This window comes from Protopterus annectens, chromosome 2.part0, assembly GCF_019279795.1.
Source record: "Protopterus annectens isolate FY-2018-M chromosome 2.part0, PAN1.0, whole genome shotgun sequence".
Taxonomy (NCBI): Eukaryota; Metazoa; Chordata; order Ceratodontiformes; family Protopteridae; genus Protopterus; species Protopterus annectens.
The window spans coordinates 1,160,706,695-1,160,722,733 of record NC_056728.1 but is presented as its reverse complement, the minus strand read 5'-3'; the positions used below and the strand labels follow the sequence as shown (position 1 = coordinate 1,160,722,733).

Here is a 16,039-nt window from a genome sequence, read left to right as displayed (position 1 = left end):
TTTTTATGTATATATATATATATATATATATATATATATATATATATATATATGGATCTACCTTACTAGATCGACATGTCAAAACAGCAAAACGACTTCACCGACGCCAGAAGATTGACAGTTCACAAACACGACACCTCATACACTGACACATCATACCAACAAACAAAACAAATCCCCTATCCAAAACTCACACACACAACACAAGCACACCAAAATCCTTACAAACCAACACTAACCCATACATACACAACTATCTACAACCCTAACCCAAACCCTTACCCTAAGGTCCATCACTATCGCACACTCACCCAACCAGCGCCCTAACCCTAACTCACTTATCCCACCCCTACCCCTACACACCGCCAACATCGCACACTTACCTTACTCGCACCCTTACCCAACCTGCGCCCTAACCCTAACTCACTTATCCCACCCCTACCCCTACACACTGCCAACATCGCACACTTACCTTACTCGCACCCTAACGTTCGTAACTACCACATACTTACACATCCTTTCCCCATCGCAGTGTTCTCAGCGTCGGTGTCTTCCTCCGTCGGTCTTCTGCCTTGTCGATCTTCTGGCGTCAGTGAAGTCGTTTTCGCTGTTTTAACATGTCGATCTAGTAAGGTAGAACCATATATATATATATATATATATATATATATATATATATATATATATATATATATATATATATATATATATATATATATATATATACATATGAGACATATATATGTTATAAACACTTACATACACTTTTTCTTTATCTCTCATGATTTTATGTGATTGATTATAATTTGTTACAATCAAAATCAATAAAATTGTTTTGAAAAAAAAGAATAATCAGCTACTGTCACAGAATCAATAATGATTTCTGTCCTTTATAACAGACCCTTTTTAGACTAACAATATGTGAGAAAGCTTTTTTACCTAAGTAAGCCCAAAATCTTGGAATAAAATTCCACAATATTAGAAGTCAACAAACTCTAGTAACATTTAAATCAAAACTGAAATGCTAAACTGTCTTATAAGAGAAAATTAATGCAGATCTCTCAAGAACACTGGATGCTTAAGGGACACTGACTAAACTGAAATGAGTCAAGTAATTGCATTATAAACACAGTAATTATGCATTCATTTAAAAACAATTAATATTCTCAAAATTCTATAACAAAAACTATAAAGCTTAGTGTAACTAAGTGTTCTATGTTGTCTTTATCGATGATATAAATTTATTGTCCATTGCTAGATTATCTGCTGACTACAGTAAATCATGGATTATCACTTCTGCCATTTGAAATCTGTATACTATTACATCTGTATGTCACTGTAATGCTGCCCAGTGGTGCATAGGTCATGGGTGAAAAGGGTTAACAGACCATCCCACTTACCCAGTTAACAAATACAAATCAATCAATTGCTGACTTTATATATTCCTTGATTACCTATATGGCAGTTAAAATAGAAATCATGATCTAAAAATAGGCACAGTATCCCAAGAGTTATTTTATTCCTGTTTTGCATTCACCATTCATTAAGAAGGGGTATAGTAAGTGAAAATGTAACACTTGTTCAAAGACATGAAATAAATGTAACTGCTGTCAGCTCTGTCAGCTTTCCTTATAGACTCCACAGTAATGTCAGCAAACTAGACCTAATGGTACACATAGAGAACTCTTTTACTCTCCCATTTTCAGAAGCAGATTACTTTCCCTTACCTTTTGGGGTAGATAGTTACATTCTGGGATACGCACGTCTCATAGAAACGTCTTGTTATGATACAATTCAGATAACATTTCACTTAATAACCCTTCACTGGTATTATAACCTTCCAGATTGGCAGCTACATTTCAAAATATGTGATTAACACTATTACAGTATTATTACAAAAGTGGTATAAGAAGTTTAAAACTGACATTTTAACATCAGCATTCCTGGATCCACTTCCTGGTTCATCCTTGATCATGTTCATCTCATTCTTGACTAGTCATAAATCCCCAATACATTTTATGTTGGGAGGATCGTGTCCAAGTGCCAGAGTGAGGCACCCATTAGTCTGCAGCCGTAGGTCAGTATTTTGTCATCAGATCTGAATGTCCAAAACTCCCAGTAACTAATAAAGGCTTCCAGATTACTTTCCAAGTGAGTTTTATTATTACATTAAATAGGCTTGAAGACAAAACAGTGATAACAACCCTGTCTAGTCAGATGTTCATAGGTATGTACTCTGCTAGCCATGACAATGGCCTTTAGAAATCTGGCCATGCCTGACATATGTATCGAGTGAGTTTTTTTTTTTTTTTGGTGCCCGAGATTTTTAGGGTATATACAAGTTAGAGCATGAGAGGTCAAGCATTTACAGGCTGCCTCTGTCCATTAGGGACATAGGAAGCAGACCAGGGTGAATTTACAATGTGTACCTATTTATCATAACTTGTCTTATACAATGCAGCTCATCAAAATCCCTACATCAGAGTGACACTCTTGGCAGCTATAATATTGGTTGATTATATATAGTCATCAAGACTGTGCACAGGTGGGACATCACTGTTGCTTCTATAGTATCTGGTTTATACAAACACAAGGTCGATCAGTGGATGCACTTTGGTGTAGGAGCACTTTGTTAAACTTTCTACATATGTGTGATTCATTAGGTATTATAAGCTTGGGGTGAATGAGAGTGAATGGTTGAAAGTGTGTGGCTTTTATTGCTTAATTTGAGAGTGCAGTTTGAGTGGGTATAAGCAGTGATTAGCATGAGTGGTCAAAGGTGTGTTAGTGTGAATGAAGAATGGGTCCGCAGTGTGTGTGTTTGTAAATAGGATGGTCAATACAACTGGATGAAAGTGTTTTGAACTGAATGGTCAGAACAATAGAACAGTATATAAGGTGTGTTTGGTGCAAGCTGTGTAAGAGTTGAGTAGTATGAGAGATGAATATTTGTGTGACTTTCTGTCCTGAGTGGCACCCACCCCAAGGTAACTGTGACCTCAGACTAACTTATCCCCATGCCAAAAGTATGTTAAATGTGTGTGTGTTTTGGGTTGTGTGAGTGTATTAGGTAGCTGTGTAAGTGCAAGTAGGCCTCTGAAGCTAATTAGCAGACTAATGTTAACTGGGTTTAGTTGATGCATTTTTTCAGTGAATTGGTCACTGACTAGTGTACTGTTGGTATTTAAGCCATAATCCATCTCATCTGCCATTTTAGCCGAATTTAACATGCTACCACCCTCCATCCCTACGTTTCCCCTTATCCTTTTTTATCTGTCTCTTTCCCCTTTCTTGTCCAATTTCTTTGTCAATAAAAGGTTTCAGATCTTTTAGAGAAGTGACTGGTCAGCTATGACAGAATATGGAACAATACTTAAAGAGCAGGAAGGAAATGGCTGAAGGCCATATGGGGCTTGGATGCACGTAGACCCTTCCTACAGCTGATGCAGAGGTCTCAGAAGTGGCCACAGATGAGAAATACCTTAAGGATCCTGATCCTAACAGGTGACAAGGCAAGAACAACATCTGATGATGTCTTGCTCCTAACAGGTGACAAGGATAGAACAACACCTGATGATGATAGTGTCTTCATTGAAGAAAAACTCATGCATCACCGAATGAAATACTTTCTGCAAATGATCACAGATAAGGATGCCTAAGAAACTCAGGAGTAGAAGACTACAGTTCATGTATTACTCCTCCAAAAGTACCTACTGGAGCTGGAGGAAGTAAGGGAATCCAAAGGACAGTTGGTAAAGTGGTCATTTTAAATACTCAGATTAACAGCTTACCGATACACAGTTTGAAGAGGTCAGTGTACCCTGAAGTTGTTGAAGAGCCAATAGGGTATGATGTAGAACAAAAAATACACTCAGGCTGTGACATAACTCTGCATATTATCTATTCTAGCGCGGAATCTACAACAAATATTGTGTCAAAACATCATAGATACAAACACAATGTCTACCAAAAGTGAAAAAATAGCACTGATATCCCAACAAAATTGAATGCAATAAACATGATGAAAAGAGTTTTTGCAGAGGATAAGCCTTCCATCTATCTCTTGTGGGAGGAGACTTCATCCCTTGCATACAACCTTTGCTTAAACAGAGTCCATGGTCTGCAGTCATGGTTCAAGTGAACACACCATCAAGTGGAACACTGTTCCTGCACTCCAGATGCAGCCCAAGACTGCTGATTACAACACAGCTGAACTGTCAGTGCGTTTCAAATGATTACAAATCTAAATCACCACTGTATCATCTTTACAGCCAGAAAACCTAAGAAACACATACTGCTCCACAAACACCAAACAGTAGATCACAAACTAAAAAAAAAAAAAATTAAACCGCCATCCCCACAGTCCCATTAATGTTATGATGTTACTGACTTTGGAGAAAGTGACAAAATTAAAGGACTTACTCCCATGGAATGATATCTGATCCGGACACATTTTCTGTCACAATGGTCGCTCTAAATGGTGGATATAGTTCTAACTTCACCCTACGATAGGCTACCAGGTCTGTTGCTTCTTTTTTTTTTTTTTTAAAACAAGTTTATTGTTTTTAACATACAAAATAAATATCATAACAATCTTATACAAAATGTAAATAGTTATAACATTTAATAAAATAACCAAAGTATTTACAGAGACATCCACTACAAATCAAATCAATTGATTAAACTGTAATGTCTTACTATTGAAACTAAGATTTTTTTAACAGGTTTTGTAAAGTATCCCATATAATATAGTAAGATATTTTTCTAGTAGTTCTTGATTTTATTGTCATCAATTCCATATGACACACTTCAGTCATAACATTTTTAAATTCATTAAATGAAGGAGGAGTATCTGAAATCCAATTTCTGGTTATTATTTTTCTAGCCACTGCTAGAATGGACCATAATAAGGGAAGTTTAACTTTTTTAACACTTTTAGGAACAGGAGTGTTAAATAATATAAGTGATTTAGAGACAATGAAATTATCTGTGAAAAGAGCCTGCAAAAAATCATTGATTAACTTCCAATATTCCTTCAATTTTATACAGTCATAAAACATATGTGCCCAATCAGCATTTATTTCTACATTACATCTCTTACATATGTTGTCTTTATTATTTATTTTATTCATCATTAAAGGTATATAGAAAGATCTATGTAAAAATTTCCAAGTAAAAAGTCTCCAATTAATGGAAGAAGTTGTTTTATAAGCAGATTCCAATATATATTGTTTATCTTGTTGTTTTGGTGATTCACCATTAATGGAAATGAAATAATTCCAATAGGTATCTGAACTGTAATGAGTTTCTTCTCTAATAATTTTATGTATGTGTGAGAGCTTACCTTTATCAGAAACCCTGTGTTGTAAATTTAATATCAAGTAATCAATCAGAGTTGGAACAGATTCTTTAACTGTTAAAGACATTAAATCAAGTTTATTAATAAGATGTTGTCTAAAAGTCTGAATCGCTAACCAACATGTTTCTCTCAAATCAAATTCTTGCTTTAAGAAGTCTAAATTTTTTACTTTATTGTCAGACAGCAACTGATACCAATACTTTAAATCATTCTCTGTGACTAAAAGAGTTCTTTCAGAGGTGGTTGATAAAAGAATACCTTGTGTATACATTATAGGGAATAGGATAAAATTCCATTCCTTATACTTAGGATGCATAAATATAAAATTACGATAACTGATAATAATGTTTAATGGGTAACTACCTATATATTTTGGTGTAATAGATGAAGTACAAAATTCTTTTAGTAACCATAACATGGGGTTATTTACAATAATATTTTTATGTATTAAAGAGATTTTCATGAAGTGAATGCTAATTAGTTCCCAATAATCTTTCCATATTGCAACATATGACTGATCTATTAACAAAGTAACAACTTTTATAATAGAAGAGATAGTATATAAATTAAAGTCTGGAAATGAAATGCCCCCTTGAGACCAGCTATTAGTATGTTTCTTTAATGCAATCCTAGGTCTATTAGGTGCCCATAAGAAATTTAACATTAGTGAATTCAATTTCTTAATAATTATTTTTGTAGGTGGGAGTATTATTGATTGTATTAAGTATAATATCTTAGGGAATATTATCATTTTAATAATTGTGAGTCTCTCTTCCATGGTAAAAAACATATTGTTCCAGCTATTGAAAAGATTTTGTATATTAAGAAGACAGGTACTATAATTATTATGTATAATAGATTTGATATCTTTAGTTAATATTATACCTAAGTAAGTTATCTGACCTGAGTTGGGTATATATTTGTTAAAATCATTAATGAGAACATTTTGTCGTGTGTATATTGGTAATATTTTAGTTTTTTCTTCATTAAATATCAAACCAGTGATATTTCTAAAATCCATCATTTTATTAAATAAGGACTGCATAGAAGAGTTAGTTCCTGCTGATGTAATTAGAACATTATCAGCAAAAAGTTGAATTTTAGATATTGTATTTTCATTTATATCAAATCCTTCTATATCAGTACTGTTTCTAATCAAATTAGCCCAAGGCTCCATTATTAAAGTAAATAATAGTGGAGAGAGTGGACACCCTTGTTTTGTACCTTTTAATATGGGTATTTTTTGTGAGACATATGTTCCTATCTTAATGTAAGTCAATGCTCCTTTATATAGATGCTCAATTAGATTTACAAATGCATCAGAGAAATGTGTGCACTTCAGTAAGATAAACAAGTAGTCCCAACTTACTGAATCAAATGCTGAACTTATATCAAGACTAATAAGTGTTAAATCTTTCTTTTTCCTGTTTGCATAATCAATTAACGTTAAATTTCTCCTTATATTATCAAAAGTATTTCTATTTATAATAAAACCTGTCTGATCTATATCTATTATGCCTGGAATGATTATATTTAATCTATCAGCAAAAATACTCATAAACATTTTATAGTCAACATTAAGTAATGATATAGGTCTATATGAAGTGCATCTGGTTGGGTCTTTATTGGGTTTTTAAACTGGTGAAATAAATGTGTATTGCCAGGATGGGGGAGTTGTTAACTCATTTTGAGCTAAAATGAAAACCCTATGTATTAATGAGTAAGTACTTTTAGGAAGAATTTTATAAATCTCTGGTATAATACCATCATTACCTGGTGCTTTGTTTGATTTAAGTTTGTTTATTTGTGTAATAACCTCTGTATATGAAATATTTTATCTATTAGTTTAGTCTGTTGTTTGTTAAGTTTTTTGTTCATGTTTGTAGTTATAAATTTCTTTATTTTATCTTTAGGATCCATGTTAATGTTATTATGATTAATTTTATGAAAGTGATTTCTAAATTCATCTAATATTTCTGGTAAACTAGAAACATTCTTCTTTTTCCCTGGAGAGAAAATGTCTTTGATATGATTTTGTTTATTCAGCCTTTTTGTTTTATTTTTAAGTCTATGTAAGTATTTGGGACTTATTGAGTAAGACAAAAACTTATATTTCTCTAATGTTATTTTGACTTTATGGGTTAAAATTTCTTTGTATTTCTCATTTAATTTATTTATTTCCTCAATTACTTTTTTGTCCATAATATTTTCTTTATTATTATGTTTGTATGAGTCTAATTTGCTTTTAATATCTAGTAATTCCTTGTCCCAAGATTTCCTTTTATTATTATACCATCTGATACTTTGTCCATATAAATATGATTTTAAAGCATCCCAAATATAAACAATGGAGACATCAGGTGTAGTGTTTAAGTCTAAGAAATGTTGCCCTTCTGTAAGTATATAATCTTTATAGTCTTTTAGTTGAGTTAAGTATGCTGGTATTCTTTTGATCTGGACATTATAAGTACTTTTTACCATAAATTCAAAGACAATTGAATTATGATCTGATATAGGACATGAAATGATTTTGGAATTAATTAAGTCTGTTACCATTTAGTTAGAAATAAAGACTCTATCTATTCTTGAATAAGTTTTATATCTGTTAGAAAAAAAAGTGTATGGTAATGATTTAGAATCTATCTGATTATTAATATCATTCAAATGATATAAATTAATAAAATCCTTTAAATGTTTTGCATTAGATGTAATTTTCCTTTTCCTATAGTAGTAGTATCTTTTCATGTAGGATACAATTAAAGTCACCTGCTAAAATAATATCTCCTATAGAAAATGATATGATCTTATCAAGATGGTGTTTCACTGTATTAATGCCAATTCCTGGTATCCAATATACATTGATTAATGTATATACCTTCCCATTAATCTGTATTGTAACCATACAAAACATTCCTTTATCATCTTTATAAGACTTAATAGTTTTAGGTATGGGCATATTTTTATTCCATAAGATAGCCACTCCTCTTTTTTTCTGTGTGTGTTCTGAGCTAACCAAGACTGTATATTTATCAGTGGCTAATTTATCTATATCCTTTTTCAGTAGATGTGTTTCTTGAAGGAATATTAAGTTGGCTCTATGCAAATTAATATATCTCATTAAACTTGCCCTTTTACATGGGTTATTCAATCCATTAATGTTTAAAGAAATTCCTTTTAGAGATACCATTTAGTTTTTATAAACATATAAGACATATAATCAGAATAACAATTAACAAAATAAGTGATATTATATCTCCTCCTTTAGGTGTTCCATTAATTATAGCTGTATTTAATGAAAATCTTATGGAATTTTGTGTAAGTTTCACTTTTATTTGTAGTGACAATGAGTTTATAAAATGTGATGTGGATGTCAGAACTATATACATACAACAATAATCAGGTGAAAATAATGTTTGGATTAAACACTGCACCCAGCCTGGAGTTGAAAACTCCAACTTCGAGTAGCACATACCACTCAAATTATCCCCCTATCCTAAGCAGCAGTACCTCAGCTGCCACCAAATTAATTCGATACTAACTATTATTAACTAAAGTTAACCTCATTTAATTTGATTATCTATTGTAACAGAGCAAAACAATTTATAAAACAGCTTCATATAAACATATAAGAACATTTAGAAACAACTCATATTACTATGTACATCTATTCTGTATAATACACTCATAATCAAAATAGCATTCTAACAATCTTGATAATGGGAGCAGAGAAGAGAGAGAGAGAGAGAGAAAAAAAGGGAATTTCTATATGTTAGTTTATTAAAAGTTTGTAAGAATAAGTTCTTATTATATGTTTATGTTCATTTGAATTCAATAACATATATTATCTTAGGCTGTTATGGTTCAGACATTACTTATATTAGGGTATTCCCACTTTCTGCCATAGTAATGCAGTTAACAGTTTTTAAAACTTTAAATTACTTGCACCAAAAGCTTTCTTCTCATATTTATTATTGCCAATTAAATAAAATATTTATTCTCATGCATAAGTTAAAAGATCATACTGCACAGCAATGTTAATTCCTAGTAATACATAAATCATTGTGATGAAAGCCATCTGTATTCTATATATCTGAACTTCAGCTTTAAAATATGTCACATGACAATTTCTTCTTAAATATAATCATAATGATACATGTGCTTGTCAGTTAGTCAAGGCAAATGATTTATAACATTATATATGTTTAAATCATAAGTATTTATAGACATTAAAGTGCTGCAGCCATAGAAGCTTTCAAAAACAAGTGTATATGTGTTTTACCTTCTATGCCTTCTAAAATATCTCACTTGTTTACTATGGCATACTAAGTCATTTAAAATCATTATAACTTTTATATTTTATAAATTACATCTTAAATAAGTAAGTTGTTATAAAGAATAACTCACATTTAGGTGTCATAAAGTTCGTTTTTCATCACAAAGTCGCATTTACAGCAGTTCTACTTCCTGAAACAGTATACTTCTTGAATCTGCGATGTGTCAGTGTGAAATCAGGGGTCAAAGTTCAAAATGGCTGCTTTCAGCTTCTCTGCGTGTATTCTGAGTGTTGAAGCTTTTAAAACGACTCGAGGACACTATTCACGAGGAAACCCACATCCCAGATTGTCTCCCATAACATTCTGGTGGGAATTTTAGTAAAAGCAAGTGACTGACATTCATTTTGTAATACAAATGAATCTAAACAGTGCAAAACCTTCTCGAAGTATTTTACAAGTCATTACAGTCTCTATGACAGTGAAACCAAGCCTACAGTTATTTAACATAAATACAACTTATTTTTATATGCCCCATTTCATTTTCTCATACAGATCTTATTACATACATATATCAGTATTATCAGAAGCATATAACTGTATATATAAGAGAAAGAGAGAGAGAGAAAGAAAGGAAAAAAGGGACCTACAAAAAGTATCTAGATATATTACTTACTGTTTGTTTTAATAAATTTGAACACGAGACATATTACTTACAACTACTTTAGTTCTAATTAATTGCAATTATATCATGACATATTATTAGAAATCATGTATAAGCAGTTAAGTCATGGTATAATATTTAGCAACAGTATTTAAACAGCATAAATAATTTTAAAGAACTAATAAGTTATTTTTCCCTTTATTCCATATTTTTCATCAAACTTCTCTCCCTGCCCTCCCCCACCCCTCTCTAAATGCATAGTTTAGAGAGAATGCCATTATTTAAAACAAGAAGAGAAAGGAAATGTATCAAATTACTAACCTTAGGTCTCTATCACAAAGAGAAACAAGTTGATTCATAGCAGGTTATTTGTTCCTCAGAAAGTTTGATTATTTATAAAACAAAAACAGTTCTTTGCACACAAAAAAGTAACTTTGAATAAATCTTTAAGATATGTGTGGCTTTCCTGAAAATGTAGTAACTGTAATTAAAGAGTTCAAAGAAATATAGAACATGTCATTTGTTTTTTAGTCTTTTTTGCTTCTCCGAAGTCTTCCAAGAAGTTCCTGTTGCCATCCTCTTTAGCGAAGGACTTGCCCATTCCATATCTTCTATTTTATCTAATATTTTTTTTTTTTTAATATACAGCAAAGCAGAGTCCAAGTCTTCAAAAATTCTATGGCCATCAGGTAAAAAGATTTTTAGTTTGGCAGGAAATAAAAGATGAGTTTTGAACTGTGCTTTCTTAAGCTCTCTTATTAATGGCAAAAAAACTTTTCTTTTAGTTATTACCAAGGAAGAATAGTCATTGTCAAAACGCACAGTTGCCTCATTAATTTTTATAGGTGCTTTAGCCCATGCAGATTTTAATACCATCTCCTTGTCATAAGATGATAAAAATCTTACAATAACTGATCTAGGATACTTTTTATTAGTATTAGAATTAGATATAGACCTATGGGCTCTTTCAATACCAAAAGAAAATGCTTCTGACAGATCTAAAGTTTTGGGAAGCCAAGTATTTAAAAAGGAAGTAATGTTGTTACCTTCTATATTTTCTGGCAGTCCAAAAATCCTAATATTATTGCGTCTGGATCTGTTTTCCAGGTCATCAAGTTTGGATTGAAGGTGTGTGTTCTGTTTCAGTAAAAATTCAATGTTAAGTTCTTCTTTCTGAATTCTGTTGTCCATATCATTAAGAGTCTCTTCTATACCTGTAATCTGAGCTTTCTGATGTTGTAAGTCTTGATGTAACAAATCCATTTGTTTTGTGTTTTTTTCTATAAATTTATCAATTTTAACATCCAGTCTGTCCATTTTAGTTGTTAGTTGCTGAATAGTTGATAGTAAAGACTGAAGCTCTTTCTTGATGCTGGAATCCTGACTGTTAGCCTTACTGGTACTCATTCTGAACAGAGGTGATGAAAGAGAAATTTCCAAGATGATTTCTGACAGGAAAATTATTTAAATTTTCTTTCTTTTTTAGATATTATTCAAGATACTGATATTCCAAACGTATTTAGAAAGAAAATTATTACATTAGTTGAATTTTAAAGTAATTATTTCCTGTCAGTGTAGTTATGTTGGTAGAGCTGAAGAAATCTGCTGCTATCCTGTGTTCATCCTTGGCCATGCCCCCCAGGTCTGTTGCTTCTGACATCATGTCAGGGTTGTCACTGTTTTCCTCACTATGTTAAGGCTCATTACTAAGACCGTGGTAAAAAGAATGCTAGAACAATCTGTAATATATGCTGAGTCAGCACTGCTGTTTGTATCATGGCATTTACAATGCAAGTGGAAGACACCATTATTTATTCCATCAGGAATCTCACTAAAGGGAAAAACCATGACAGTTTCCACTACAGAAATTACACTGCATATAAACAGTGACAGAATCAGACCACCAGGAGCCTTAGCAAAGACAGAAACCATAGCAAAAGTGATAACCTCAATAGCAGGAAAGGAAAGGAAGAAACAGTAGCAAAGCAGCTTCTTCACAGAAGCCCCCTGCACACCACCTGTACATACCTATTCTGCATCAGTACCTTCATTCAACTTCACCGCCCTGTACACAGACCTAAGCTGTTGCCTGCCTCATTCCCTCCATGCAGACTTTAACCCAGCAATAAGGGGGGTGAGGGTGAATGAAGATCGATGCCCATTCCTTAGTCCTGCCTCAGATGAATGTCCTTACTCTGCTCCTGTCCCTCGGGTAAGGGCTAGGAAAGGCTAATGATGAGGTGGGGGCAGGCTAATTTTGTAAGAAGGCGGCTACCATCACAAGTCTTATATAAGGGCTAACAAGAAAAGAAATGCATTGATTCTCAAGGCAAATATGTGTATGTATAAAAGGAGCTGGGAACCCCTGTTGTTTTGCTTAAGATTCTCTTCAGAGATACAAAGTTCTAGAAACTTTAAAAGCCTTTCTCATCTATGCTCTACTCTCCACTATTACTTTAACCTCTCTTTCTTTATCATACTATATCACCTCTTTGCAAATTAACACTTTCTATGAACAAAACCTTCACCTAAAGCAAACTTTACCTTCATCTAGCTTTAGCTCCCTTAAACATAGTAACATTACCTGTTCTTCCAACTATCTACTGCCAAAATATCATAGGGTTTCTCACATAACCCTCAACTTTAACAAAAGATTTCTTAATATTTGCCTCAAACTTCTTAAAGTACTATCATCTCCCCATCATCAACTCCTCTTACATGGTGACATTCATCCTAATCCCGGTCCTTCTACCCTAAGCAATCATAACCAAAACTTAAACTCTTCTCCTCTTCTTGCATCTGGTTCTAGAGCTAACAATTCCCTTCTAATAGCTCACATCAACATCAGAAGTATGAACAACAAAATCCACCATCTTCATGCCCTCCTTTACTTGCATTCATTCGATATATTATGTGTAACAGAAACATGGCTAAAACCCTCTACTCTAGACCAGGAAATCACCCCTCCTGGCTATAACATACTTAGAAATGACCGAATAAAGAAGAAAGGTGGCGGTATAGCCATTATTTATAAATCCAACCTACAAATTACCCAGTTTAAGGAACTTCCATTAACAAGCCCAAAATCAGAAATTTTATCAATCAAGCTACAGATAAACAACAATAAAGCAATCTATCTAATATGTATGTACCTTCCCCCTGGTAATAATACCCAAACGCTAGAAAACCTACTCAGTTCTCTGTCCAACCAACTACCCCAAGAAACCATAATACTTGGTGATTTCAACATTGATTGGAAAACCTGTGCAGCCCAGCAACCTACTAACCATATTAATCTCCATGGTTACTCTCAATTAATAACAACTACAACTAGAATCCATAAACCAAATAAGAAAGAAACAATTTTGGACTGGATTCTAATTAATAACGCCCCCAGTAACTATACTCCAGGTACACTTCCTGATAGTATTAGTGATCACACACTTACATATGTGATCAGACAAAAACTGAATATTCCTAATATGCATAAACTTAGAAGATGCTGCTCAAAACGATTTTTCAACCCTGATAACTTCCTTACTGAATTACAGGCATGTGACTGGTCACCTTTATCACACCTTGAACTTAATGAAGCAGTTAACTATTTTAACACAAAGTTTCTGCAAATCCTTGACTATCATGCTCCATTCCACTCTACTAGGATAAGAGCCAAAACTGCCCCTTGGCTAACTAAGCAAACAAAAGAAAAAATGATCCTGAGAAATAAAACCTGGGCTAAATGGAAAGCTACCAAATCTCCATCCGACCATCTCCTCTACAAACAGTTAAGAAATACTACCAAGAAAGACACTCTTAGAGACAAAAAGGAATTTTATCTTCACCTTCAAAAAACTACACAAAATACCCCTCAAAAATTTTGGTCAGGTATTAATAACCTTCTTAAACCAGGACATTCTACTACTCCTACCCCCTCAGGATTTAACCCTAATACCTCTACTCAGATCCCAGATGCCTTTAATAACTACTTTACAGAAGCCATTCTAACACTAGCAAACTCACTACCAACACCTACTGCATCCTCACATGATACCTCTCCAGCCTCTACTAATGTCTTTCAAATCCAACCTGTCGCCTCTTCTATCATATATAAGCTTCTCTTAAAACTAAAACCGCACCCCATCGGCTGACCAACTCCTTCTGAATACTTACAAATTGCTGCAAAAGCTATCTATCACCCAATATCTATTCTGATAAATAGGACCATCTCTGAAAGGAAAATCCCTTCAGTTTGGAAGATATCTCACATAATTCCCTTCATAAAGGGGGCCCTTCTTCGGAATTATCCAATTATCGTCCTATTGCCTTACTGTCCCCATTAGCTAAGATAATGGAAAGGTGTATACACAAACAATTTCTTAACTACCTTCTTCAAAACAACCTTCTAGCTGACTGTCAACATGGTTTCAGGCCCCATCACAGTACTACAACTGCCCTTCTGTCCTTTGCTGACTCCATAAATAGAAATCGAAACAGTAACCTTCTCTCATCTGCTCTATTTATAGATCTATCAAAAGCTTTTGATATGGTTAACCATAACATACTCCTTGAAAAACTTAACAACCTCTCCTTAAGCTCACATACTTTACAGTGGTTTAGAAGATATCTTGAAAACAGGCAACAAGCAGTTCTTTGGGAAAACAACCTTTCATCTCTACTCCCAGTAAATGTTGGTGTTCCACAAGGATCTATCCTTGGACCCCTTCTTTTCTCAGTATTTATTAATGACCTATATTTGAATGTACCACAAGCAACCTGCATCCAATATGCAGATGACTCGACATTGATCTGCTCTGCCATTAATATTTCCTCTCTCCAGTCCATCACCCAAACAACCTTTCATAACGTTGAAAAATGGTTTATGCAGCACTGCCTCCTCCTTAATCCCAAAAAAGCAAAGCTTCTTCTTTACTCCTACTAGCAAATCTCCTACACCTCTCTTTACTATCACCTCAGATAATTCTACCTGCATTAACCCTGACAATACCACTCGACTATTAGGTGTAACCATTGACAACCATCTTAACTTTGATGACCAAATTAATAGTACTATTAAAGCTGTTAATAAAAAAATTGGGACACTCTATAGAATTAAACCCTACCTTACCCCAGCAGCTAGAAAAACCATTGCACAGACCCACCTGCTCTCCACCCTTTTTTATGCTTCGGCTATATATACCACACTATCTAAAAATAACATCAATAAACTCTCAACCTGTTATAACAGTATAGCTAGATTCATTAATGCAACTCCCCTTAGAACTCACCACTGTCACAACCTGAAACAACTAAATTGGCTAGAACTAAATAACCACCTACTCTACCAACAACTACTTATCATTCATAAAACCCTTAATTTCCCTGAAAATACTCCAAGCCTGGCTAGACTTATTTCTCCATATAAGAACCTAAACACACTTCGTTCCGCCAATAAGTTTCTAGTATCCATAACTAAATCATATAATAAAGCTGGGGATGCACTATTTTCAAATTCCATAGGGAAACACTGGAATCTAATCCCTCAAGAAATAGCTACTCTACAGTCCACCTCTCTGTTCAAAAGACAAATCAAAGCACATCTTACTTCTCAATGGCTATGTCCCTGTACCAATCCCGATTGAAAGTACGTCTCAATACGCCTTATTATTTTTCCTTCCTGTCCCCTTACTGGCCCTACCTGATGCTTTCTGGAGTTGAGAGTTGAATCCTAAGGGATGCCTATATTTC

General features: G+C 33.6%; 2 protein-coding genes across 3 annotated transcripts in view; both read left to right on the top strand.

The window, feature by feature from the left end:
• The window catches only part of PKD2 (polycystin 2, transient receptor potential cation channel), a 922,997-nt gene that overhangs the window by 237,350 nt on the left and 669,608 nt on the right, over positions 1–16,039 (top strand). The gene's annotated exons all lie outside the window — the stretch shown is intronic.
• LOC122793391 (alcohol dehydrogenase class-3-like) overlaps positions 1–16,039 on the top strand; it is a 67,772-nt gene that overhangs the window by 3,006 nt on the left and 48,727 nt on the right. The window lies entirely within an intron of this gene.